The following is a 12,063-nucleotide window of genomic DNA, read 5'->3' on the forward strand; positions in this document are numbered from 1 at the left end:
GTAATAGCATTATTACAGCGTGTTGTAATTATCTGCTTACACGCTCATCTTTCCCTACTAGACTATGAACTCCTCAAAGACAGGGACCTTGACTTTTCATGTCTTAGTGCAGTGCCTGACATGTAATAGAAGCTCAATAATTCTTTTTGTTGTATGAATAAAATGAAAGAAGAGGTGATGAATAACAGGAAATGCTTCATAGGACTTAAACAGAAGAGGTTGAAGGAAGATACGATTTGAGGTCTCCATGAAAATTTCAAGCCCCCTCTAAGGTGAATTCTGCCCCTATTCTGTCACTTAGGGATAGAGTTATGATCATAGGCCTCCCTATGTCCATTGCAGCTTATGGTGGCCCCTTTCCTGACCTAGTTGTGCTTGACAGGTACATTTAGTTCAAGACTATAATTCTGCACCCAGTTACAACACGCACACGTGTTGTTTTTCCCACACCACCAAGCAATTCTCAGACACTAGCTGGGTGTCCTAAATTCAACACAGTTCTGACACTTTGTACCTGGAGATAACATCAGATCCCACAGGCTCAGTCCTACAAGACTGCCCCGCCTCCAACTTCAGACATCAATTCCAAGTCCAGGTTGTCACCTGTGCTTCCGAATGGCTAGCTATAGAATGGAGGTTCCAAAACCCACTCCTTGGTTTTAATTACTTGCTAGAGTAGTTCACAGAACTCAGAGAAATATTTTACTTACTAGATTACCAGTCTATTATAAAAAGGTACAACTCAGGAACAGCCAGATGGAAGAAATACATAGGGTATGAAGAAAGGGCACAGAGATTCCGTGCCCTCTCTGAGAGCACCCAGACCCCAGAAGCTCTTCAAACCTCCGTCTGTTGGGGCTTTTTTTTTTTTTTTTTTGGCCGCACCACACAGCTTGCGGGATCTTAGTTCCCCGACCAGAGATTGAACCCAGGCCCTCGGCAGTGAAAGCACCAAGTCCTAACCACTGGACTGCCAGGGAATTCCCTTTTTGGGGAGGTTTTTATGGCAGCTTCATTACATAGACATGGTTGATTACATCATTGGCCATTGGTGATTGATTCACCCTCCAGAACCTTCCCCTCCCCCAAGGTCAGAGGGTGGGACTGAAAGTTGTTTCTCCTGGCAACCAGCCCCCATTCTTAGGCTAGGTCCAAAAGTCACTCATTAACATAACAAAAGACACCTTGATTGCGCTCCTCTTTCAGGGAATTCCAAGGATTTTAGGATCTCTGTTCAAGAAAGGAGGCAAAGACCAAATCACAATATCACAAAGACACTCTCATGGCAGAAACTAATGGAGCCTGAGTACCTGAGTCACAGGTAGAATAGGCTAAATACATTTCACAGGGTAGGGAATTATTGCCAGCTCCTCCTCTTTCTGATATCTACATCAGTGCTTATTTCCTACTTTGTGATAGCGAACCCCCAAGAGTTGGGAGTGGAATCAAGAACTGATACCCTCTGAGCGTAGTGTATTACTTACGAGGCAAGGACATTCCCTAAATTTTTATCGGGGAAACCTGAATATCTTCCCTAACCTAAGGAAGAGCTCAGAGTAATTCTCAGATCTAACAGAGGGTATCAAGGCTAATCCTCAAGTCTGGAACGTAACCGATGTAAAGAAAATGAATTCGTTTAATTGTATTATCAATCTAATCTGTTTGAGGTTGCCAGAAAGTTGGTATTCTATGAGAAGAATAGAAATAATGGAACCAAAAGTAAGAATTTGTGAGTATATCACCAGGCTTGACCTTGAGAGCAGACATAATTTTCTCCAGAGTACAGGAGTTAATCCAACTATTCTTATTTGATGAAAAATATATCTAAGAATATCCAATTTCCTATTCATTGAAGCATTCTTTATAACGGTGAAAATTTGAGAACAGCATCAATTTACCATAATAGTTATTTTAGAATACTTCAAAAGGATATTACAGTAGATTTTGAAGAATGTTCAATGCTAAGGGTAATAGTTTACTAGAGCTGCCATAACAAAATACCACAGACTGGGCAGCTTAAACAATAGATTTTTATTTTATCATAGTTCTAGAGGCTAGAAGTCCAAAATCAAGGTGTTGGCAAGTCTGGTTTCTTCTGAAGCCTCTCTCCTTGGCTTGCAGATGACCACATTCTTGCTGTGTTCTCACATGACTTTATTTTTCAGTGTGCACCCATCCCTGGTGTGTCCAAATTTCCTCTTATAAGAATACTAGTCAGATTGGATTAGGGCCCACCCTGATGGCCTCATTTTAACTTGAAAGGCCCTATCTCCAAATAGAGTAACATTCTGAGGTCCTGGGAGTTAAGGCTTTAACATGTGAATTTTGGAGGAACACAGTTCAGTCCATACAACGGGAGAAAGTTTTACAATATGAATAAAAGTGCAGGATATAATATTTAGTGTGATTCTAATCATATAAACATATGCTGAAAAAGACTGGAAGGAAATACTCAAAAATATTAATAATGGTTTTCTTAGGGTTTGGGAGTTATGAATAATTTAAAATTTTTCTTCTTTATGTATTTCTGTATTTTCTGAATTTTCTACAATGAGCACGTGTTCTATAATGGAAAAATGCAATAAAAGTTACATTAAAAATTCATTCCTTTTTCCCTTAATTCTATGACTAAATCAATTTACCTTCAAGAACAGAAGACAAGGGGAGATAAATGTGGCAGAAAAATTGATATCAATTGTTAAATTATAAGTGGCATTCTGTTATAAGTCAAGCTCTAGTGAAGTTGACCCTATTGACTGGTTCTCTTTTGAGTAAAATAATTTAAAATGACTTGTTTTTATGCGTGAAGGGGATCAAAAGGTAAAACTTCCAGTTATAAAATGACTAAGTCATGGGATGTAATGTACAGCATGGTGACTATAGTTAATAATACTGTATTGCATATTTGAAAGTAGAAGAGTGGATCTTGAAAGTTCTCATCACAAGAGAAAAAAATTTTGTTACTGTGTGTGGTGATGGATGTTAACTTGAATTTATTGTGTTGATCATTTTGCAATACATACAAATGTTGTATCATTACATTGTACACCTGAAACGAATATAATGTTATGTCAATTGTACCTCAATTAAAAGATTTTTTTAAACTTGTTTTTTTAATCTGAAAACCGGGGAATTCATTTCTGGACTGCAATAACACCACTATCCACTACCCTACAATGAAACCCTTGTAGAACCTTTCATCTGGCCCTTCCTTTGACATCTAACTATGAATTCCCATCCTGAGAAGATGTTTAAATCAAAGCATCCATATCATGTACTTTAGACTACTAATTTTCTTTTTCTATGGGACCACACTGTAAGAGATGTCAAAGCAGGAACCTTGTAGTATTGCTGTGGTCTTCCAGGTTCACCCAACTATGATATTATGTCTCAACATATGAGCACACAGATTCCAAGCAACTGTTTCCAGATACCTTTATAATCACCTCCATTTTTACACTTTAGTATATCTGTGCCGCCTTATTGCTTTCTTTTTGGGCTCTCTCTTCCCACGCTGCTCTCAGCTCTGAAACTGCATACTTTTGCCCGTTCATCAGGAGCTGGTTCATCCAACTCTAGCATCCACCTTTGGGTGCATTTTCTCTTATCTAGTTCAAAGGTCATTGAATCATAGGGGCTCCCCTCCATGAGGCAAACTTGCAGAACCTGTAATTAAGGAGACATCATCTAGATGCGGGGCAACATGGTTTTCATTAGAGTTAGCATTCCTAATATTAAGAGCTTATTAAATGGCTAATAAGTAAGCATATAGATGAGCAACTAGTGGATGGAATGTAATTAAACTTCGAAAACCGTTTTTGAGAAGCTTTTATTTCAAAGGTAATTCAAAAGGAAATATCCTTTTTCTTTCCTCATAAAGGCCAGCAACTTAGCAAGATACCAGGTGCTGGGGTTAGAAGAATAAAATGATCTTTATACTTGAGAAGGCCGGCCTAGTGGGGGATACGAAAAATATGAACACGATTACTCTTTTTTTTGGCCATGTGGCATGTGGGAGCTTAGTTTCCCAACCAGGGATCGAACACCTGAACCTCCTGCATGGGAAGCATGGAGTCTTAACCACTGGACTGCCAGGGAAGTGCCTGAATACGATTATTCTTTTATAGAAGAAGTACTATGTTAGATATATAAACAGAAGAAAAAGCTCTCTGGGCTCGGACCTAGGTTTTGGTGACATGGCTAAACGCACCAAGAAGGTCGGAATCGTGGGTAAATACGGGACCCGTTACGGTGCTTCCCTCAGGAAAATGGTGAAGAAAATTGAAATCAGCCAGCATGCAAAGTACACTTGCTCCTTCGGTGGCAAAACCAAGATGAAGAGATGAGCTGTGGGCATTTGGCACTGTGGTTCCTGCATGAAAACGGTAGCTGGTGGTGTTTGGACCACACCACCACTTCTGCTGTCACAATAAAGTCTGCCATCAGAAGTCTGGAGGAATTGAAGGACCAGTAGAAGCACCACCTTTTGAAATGTTGCTAGCCTATAATAAATGGTTAATTTATGTAACAAAATTACTTTGGTTTGTTGTTAATTTTATTAGTTAAATGTTCTTATTTGCATTGCATTAATTTTGCTTTCTAAAAGACTTGGATATTAAAATCCTTCTAATTTTTGTTGGAAAAAACAAAAACAAACAAACAAAACCAGAAGAACAAGAGGTTAACACTACCTAAGTAGTGGATGTTAAGGTTTTAAAGGAGTCAATACATAATGCTTCCTTTTCCCACTTCATAATTTCTAACCAACTGAGAAATAAGGCATAGGAGACCAGTAAATGGAGATTAAAATGTCAGCATTCTTACTGATGAAACTGTTGAGTGGACATGACTTTAGAGCTGCAGTCAAGTGGGCCTTTTAATTTTCTTTAATTCTCTGCCATGAATTAGAGAGACTTAACTCACCTGGTCAGGCAACCTAGGCCACCCTCACAGAGAGCAAATCAGAATGCACCCTCTCTATAGGCAGGATGGCTTCAGAAGTGGGATTTCTGCTAAAATTGTTGCCTCGGTATATCAATCGCTTTGGAACAAAATCTCATTTTCAAAACAAGCAAGATAGCAGAAATGACTGTAAAATGACTGTCTCACTTTGAAAAATAAACTGCTTGGAGTACTTTGTAAAAGGAGTAAGTTTTGCCTTAACAAATGTTAAAATATGGTAAAGCACCCATTATTTAAAATGTTCTGGGAAAAGAAACTAGAAACCACATAAATGTGCATAAATAGGGGACTGGTTAAATAAATTATGGGCCACTCCTACTGTGGAACATTAGGCAGCCATTTTAAAAAGTGAGGAGGGCCCATGAATACTGATCTGGAAAGCAGTTCAAAATATATTTTCAAGAAAAAAAAAAAAACCAGAAGAACATGTATAGTATAATCATATTTGTATTTTAAAAGGCTATCTGGGGACTTCCCTGGTGGCGCAGTGGTTAAGAATCCGCCTACCAATGCAGGGGACACGGATTCGAGTCCTGGTTGGGGAAGGCTCCACATGCCGCAGAGCAACTAAGCCCATGTGCCACAACGACTGAGCCCGCGTGCTGCAACGACTGAAGCCCACTCGCCTAGAGCCCGTGCTCTGCAACAAGAGAAGCCACCACAATGAGAAGCCCGTGCACCCCAACGAAGAGTAGCCCCCGCTCGCCGCAACTAGAGGAAGCCCGCGCACAGCAATGAAGACCCAACACAGGCAAAAATTAATTAATTAATTAACTAAAAAAAAGCTATCTGTATTTAAATTATGTGTATATTTTCTTGTATAGGCACGGAATCTAGAAGAAAGCAAACCAAACTGTTAACAGTGGAGATCTCACAGTGGGTGGAAGTGGATTTTTATTTTCTGTCTTACATGTTTTGCTTTTGTAATTTTTAAATTAAAAAATGTAATGTGCTGGCATAAAAGCAGACATAGATCAGTGAAAAATAGAGAATCCAGAGCTATATGCTAGTATATTTGAGAATTTACTACATGATAAAGTAGACATAATCAGACAGTCGAGAAAAAATGACTAATGAATTGTGTAAGGTCGGATCTTAACAAACGGCACCGCGAAACAGAGGAAAGCTTCAAGGAGCTTTATTAGGGAGCGCTCCCGGGCGAGGTTCACTGGTCCGGGAGAAAGGGGCCACAGAAGTCGCACCCGGGAGAGGGTTGGGCAAGATTTTATAGGGGAAGAAGGGAAAGGGGTGTGGTGAATCTGGGAGGGCGCAGGGTATTCCTTATTTGGTGGTCTTTTCGGGTACCCTGGGGGACAGTTAGTCCCGCCCCTCGAAAGGCGGGAAGGCTGGGCCGGGTTCAAAGTCCCCAGGTCAGTTCCTGGAACTGGGTGGTCCGGAAAGTCTCCAGGTCAGTTTCTGGAACTGGGTGGTCCGGAAAGTCTCCAGGTCAGTTTCTGGAACTGGGTGGTCCCGAGAGTTTCGGTCTGATGCAACCTGTGAATCTGATTGTGTTCTCCTGCCTCGGGCCAGTTGGCCTTACAAATTGTATTAGGCCGACTGATTTGTATTTTGACAAAACTTCAAATTATTTATATACATAATATATATAATATCACATTTCAAACACCAAAGTAAATTCCAGATGGGTTACAGGGTTAAGTAGAAAAAGTGAGATATCATCTATAAGAGGGTGATCATTTAAAACTTTTTTTTTTTTTGCGGTACGCGGGCCTCTCACTGTTGTGGCCTCTCCCGTTGCGGAGCATAGGCTCCGGACGCGCAGGCTCAACGGCCATGGCTCACGGGCCCAGCCGCTCTGTGGCACGTGGGATCTTCCCGGACCAGGGCTTGAACCCATGTCCCCTGCATCGGCAGGCGGACTCTTAACCACTGCACCACCAGGGAAGCCCCATTTAAAACTTTTAATTTAAAACAATTCAAGCCTATGGATAATTTTAGTAGTGTAATGAATACCCATATACTGTTTACCTAAATTCACCAATTGTCAGTGTTTGCCACATTTGCTTTCTTTCTCTCCCTCTACACACACTCTCATGTGCATGCACGTGCATACACACATATGCACATTACTTTTGCTGACCCCTTTGTGACACTTCATCCCTAAATACTCAGCACGTGTCTCCTAATAACAAGGACATTCTCCTACATAACCTCAATACCATTATCATGCACAGGAAACTAGTACTGATACACTATCATCATCTAATACATAGTCCACATTCAAATTTCCCCAATAGCCCCAATAATGTCCTTTATAGTTGTTTTTAAAAAATATCAGAGTTCCATGGGCTTCCCTGGTGGTGCAGTGGTTGAGAGTCTGCCTGCCGATGCAGGGGACATGGGTTCAAGCCCTGGTCCGGGAAGATCCCACATGCCACAGAGCAACAAAGCCTGTGCACCACAACTACTGAAGCCCGTGTGCCTACCACAATGAGAAGCCCATGCACTGCAACAAAGAGTAGCCCCCACTTGCTGCAACTAGAGAGAAAGCCTGCACACAGCAAGGAAGACCCAACGCAGCCAAAAATAAACAAAAACAAAAACAAAAACCCCACAGCTAGCCATCATACTTAATGGTGAAAACCGGAGTGCTTTCCCCCTATAATCAGAAACGAGGCAAGGATGTCTACTCTCACCACTTCTATTCAACACTGTACTGGAAATTTGAGCTAGAGCAATTAGGTAAGGAAAAGAAATAAAGGGCATTCAGATTGGAAATGAAAAAGTGAAACCATCTCTGTTTGCAGATGATATGATCTTGTATATAGAAAGTCCTAAGGAATCCATTAAAACACTATTAGAACTTATAAGTGAGCTCAGCCAGGTTGCAAGGTACAAGATCAATATACAGATATCAATTATATTTCTATAGGATCAATGAAAAAAATAAGGAAACATTTTATTTACAATAATATTAAAAAGAATAATATACTTGGGAATATATTTATCAAAAGAAGTACAAAACTTACTCTCTGAAAACTATAAAATATTGTTGACAGAAATTAAAAAGACCTTAAAAAATGGAAAGACATCCCATGTTCACAGTTCAGAAGAGTTGATATTGTTAAGATGGCAATACTATCCAAATTAATCTATGGATATAAGGCAATATCCATCAAAATTCCAGCTGTCTTCTTTGCAGAAATTGGCAAGCAGATCCTACATTTCACATGGAAATTCAGGGGACCCTGCTTGTATACTAATGTTCATAGCAGCATTATTCATAATAGCAAAAAAAAAAGGGAGACAACCCAAATGTCCATTGGCTGATTAACGGATAAATAAGTTTTTTTTCCCATACAATGGAACATTATCTGGCAATAAAAAGGAATGAAGTATGTACTTATACATGGTAAAACATCCATGAACCTTGAAAACATTATGCTAAATGAAAGAAGCTGGTTCACAAAAGACCACATACTGCATGCTTCCATTTAGGTGAAAATGTCTAGAAAAATAGGCAAATTTATGGAGACCGAAAGTAGAATTGTGGTTGCCTAGGGCTGGAGTGAGGGGTTTGGGAGGAAATGGGGAATGACTGGAAATGGGAACAGGGTTTCTTGTTGGGATGATGAATATGTATACAATTGATTGTAGTAATGGGTGTACAGCTCTGTGGCTATACTAAAAACTAGTGAATTGTTCACTTCAAAAGTTTGAATTTTACTTTTTTTTTTGCGATACGCGGGCCTCTTACTGTTGTGGCCTCCCCCGTTGCGGAGCACAGGCTCCGGACGCGCAGGCTCAGCGGCCATGGCTCACGGGCCCAGCCGCTCCGCGGCATGTGGGATCTTCCCGGACCGGGGCACGAACCCGTGTCCCCTGCATCTGCAGGCGGACTCTCAACCACTGCGCCACCAGGGAAGCCCCAAAAGGTTGAATTTTATGGTATGTGAATTTTATCTCAATTATCAAAAGAGTACGTACTATATGTTTCCATTTATATAAAGAACAAAAACAGGTAAAAAAAAAAAATCTAGGCTGTTAGAAGTTGGGACAGAGGTTGCCCTTGTCAGAAGGGAAAGTAGTTACTGGAAGGAAGCATGAAGGGGATTTCTGGGGCACTGACAATGGTTTGTTTCTTGATGTGGGTGCTGTTACAGGAGTGTGTTCATTTTGTGAGCATTCATTGAGCTGTACACTTACGATACCAGTGTGCACATTTCTCTGTGTATACCGTACCTCAATAAAAAGTTAAAAAATTTTAAGCTCTGTAAATGAAAGCAACAAACATAGGAAAATATTTGAATCGAATATTACAGAAGAAAGGTTAATATCTATATAAAGAATTAATTCTCATTTATAAGGAAAGCATCAGGACCCAAATAACTAAGTTGGAAAAAGAAAAGATATGAATAAACAATTTCCAAAAGAAATAGTAATTCTAAACAGAATGTACTTCTACTTTTATTTTATTAGCAAATGACTTGTTTAAATTATAGCTATGCTGGTGAGATTGTGGTAATGTTGCTTTGCTGTAACATGCCTGATAGCACTGTAAACTGATAAAAATCCTTTGGGAAAGCACTGTAACAAGTATCAAAATTTACAAATATGTTCATTATCTTTAACTCAATAATCCCAATCCTGGGAATGAAGCCTAAGAAAGTAATTCAACTAGAGACATTGTATTAATGAAGGTGTTTCTTAGAACAAAGGAAAACTGGAAACAACCTGAATAAATGTTTAAATGGTTAAATAAATAATGGTACATCAGTGCTATGGAATATTATGCAACCACTAACAATGACAATTTTGAATGCTAGAAGTAATTTGAAAAATATTTATTTGATCATGAAAACAGAAGCATGCAAAATTATATGATAATATTGGGTGGGTTTTTTCTTTTTTTTGCAGTTTTCATTAGTGTTACATTGTTTTATAATAAAAACAAACCAAAAAATTCAATGTTTTGCACCTGGCCATTATACCACAAGAAAGAGTTAATGAAGCTGGAGAAATCCATAATGGTGGAGGACATCAGGGAGCTTCTGGAAAAATAAAAGCTGAGGAAGGAAATATGGTTGAATCCTACAAATTCATGAAAGGGATAGGTAGGTGAATGAGAAGAGTTGCATAAAATCTTGGAACGCTACAATTGGAGAGCACCTCCTAATGCTTCTAATTAACTGATCAAGTTTTTATTGAATAATTGAATGCCTATTAAGTCCACTGTTAACCTGTACATGCTAGGCTAGTCTCTACATGGGACCCTGACTTTACTTCATGCCTCAACCCCTTGCAAACTAAGAGGCCTTATTAGTTTCTACTTAGTTACTACTTCTTAGTACTCCAGTCTGTACCAAGGACTTCTTTCCCTGAATATTTACAACAGCAACTTGTCGATTAATCTCATAATTGAATCAATCATCTAATCTAAGTAACCAAATAATTATCATACACACTAAAGTATTATTCTGAATATGAATTAAGTTTTTATTGAATACTTCCCATGTGCCAGGCAGGAAGAGTTGACTTCATAATCTCATCTAAGCATCTCAACCACCCTGTGAAACGTGTATATTATATCGAAAAACTGAGGCTCAGAGATGTTAGGTAATTTGCTCAAGGCCACACAGTGTCTGAGCTGGAAATTTAACCTAGGTCTAACGCCAAAGACTGCACTCCTAACCACTAGGTAATACAGTTTCAATTGTATTGTGTGTGTTTTCTTTCCCTAACTAGATTTTTAAGACTACGAGGGCCAGGATTTTATTTTCTGTATCCTTTGTAGTCTCTTCATTGCTATGCTAGCTGCTATACATAGTCAGTGCTCAATGAATACTTAAGGAAAGCCAAAATGGAGCTGTAGCTAGCTGAAACTACCAGTTACTTCAAAAAGGATTTATAGTTTAGATAGATTTATTGGTGACGTATTCATAATGGATTATTTAAAGGAAACAAGGATATTTAGGCCCATCCTTAATCCCTGAGATGTCTTGGTGGAAGAGAACCATACCTTCACAACCCTTGGTCCTCCATTCTAAGAACTGATTAGGCTGGATGGGGTTTTAGGGTCTGATACCCGGTGTGATCTTTCTTTGATTCTTCTGCTCCTCTTCTGTTTCCCAGAAACTGCTAGCCTAAAAGGGCTTGTCTCCATGCTGGTGCTTCTCCTGGTTTGGCTTTGCTTGCTGCCATGCCTCCTTTTCTTGTGCATTTAAGTGAGGTATGGTACCCATAGAGGCCGGTATTGAAGTCCAATACACCAGGTTTTACCAGTAAGGTGGTCAACAAATAATTATGGTGTATGTCAGGCAAGTTATGCCTCTGAGCCTCAGTTTACTCATCAGTAAAATGGAATCAAATAAGCTCCCTCCTCTAATATTTCAGTATTGTCAGAATTTCATAGTTAATATTTAGTTTAACATTTATAGGTAGCTGGAGGTACACTATGGAGAGACTGGGGCCTAGAAATCTAGATGGGATTAATTATCTGTGTACAGGTGGTGGTTGAAATCATCTTCCATTCTCCTGCTGACTGCATTAGGAAACACCCACAGTTGAGGGTCAGGGCTGAGGGGTTGGCGTCAGATGGCTGTCCACAATCTGGTAGGGTCCTTGGGAAAGATTTCAGGGGTGAGGTAACCTCATGTAGAAAAGAAAGCTTAGTAAGAATGAGAGTTGAGTTGGAGACTCCCCGGTGCTGTTTTCCCCTCCACCTCACACCCCCCTCCCCCACTCCTGCCAATCACCGATTCTGACTATCAAGGCACAAAGGTAGAAAATCCCCTGGGGTTTCAGGCCAGGAAGCCTCTTATTGTCCGGCTCTGACGCTGAGCGAGGAGAATGGGAAAAGGATTTCATGACGTTACCGGCTCCGCCTCCCGGTGTATAAAACGGGCGCTTGGCGCGCAACGACCCCAAGCAGCAGCTTTGAAGCCTGAGCAACCGAACTCGGCATCCCCAACCCAACTCGGCTGAACTCAGCCTCACCGAACCCTATCCGAGACGCTCCGCGCTCTGGGCTTGCAAAAGCTCCCCGGTAAGCGTTGGGGGCCGACAAGTGTGTCGGAGGGGGCGGGCGAGGGTCTGGGCATACCTAGGATTCTCTGGCAACCATGGCATGCAGTTGCATCA

General features: G+C 40.3%; 1 protein-coding gene and 1 pseudogene across 1 annotated transcript in view; both read left to right on the top strand.

Moving 5' to 3' along the window:
* Positions 1-4,196: 4,196 nt before the first annotated feature.
* Positions 4,197-4,474, top strand: LOC112408529 (60S ribosomal protein L37a-like; annotated as a pseudogene).
* Positions 4,475-11,848: 7,374 nt separating this feature from the next.
* Positions 11,849-12,063, top strand: part of SLC7A3 (solute carrier family 7 member 3) — a 5,350-nt gene continuing 5,135 nt past the window's right edge. The window contains exon 1 of the mRNA XM_024758113.1: positions 11,849-11,968. The gene's annotated coding sequence lies outside the window, so the exon portion shown is untranslated. The remainder of the gene's footprint in view (positions 11,969-12,063) is intronic.

This window comes from Neophocaena asiaeorientalis, unplaced genomic scaffold (assembly GCF_003031525.2).
Source record: "Neophocaena asiaeorientalis asiaeorientalis breed wild unplaced genomic scaffold, Neophocaena_asiaeorientalis_V1.1 scaffold760, whole genome shotgun sequence".
Classification (NCBI taxonomy): domain Eukaryota; kingdom Metazoa; phylum Chordata; class Mammalia; order Artiodactyla; family Phocoenidae; genus Neophocaena; species Neophocaena asiaeorientalis.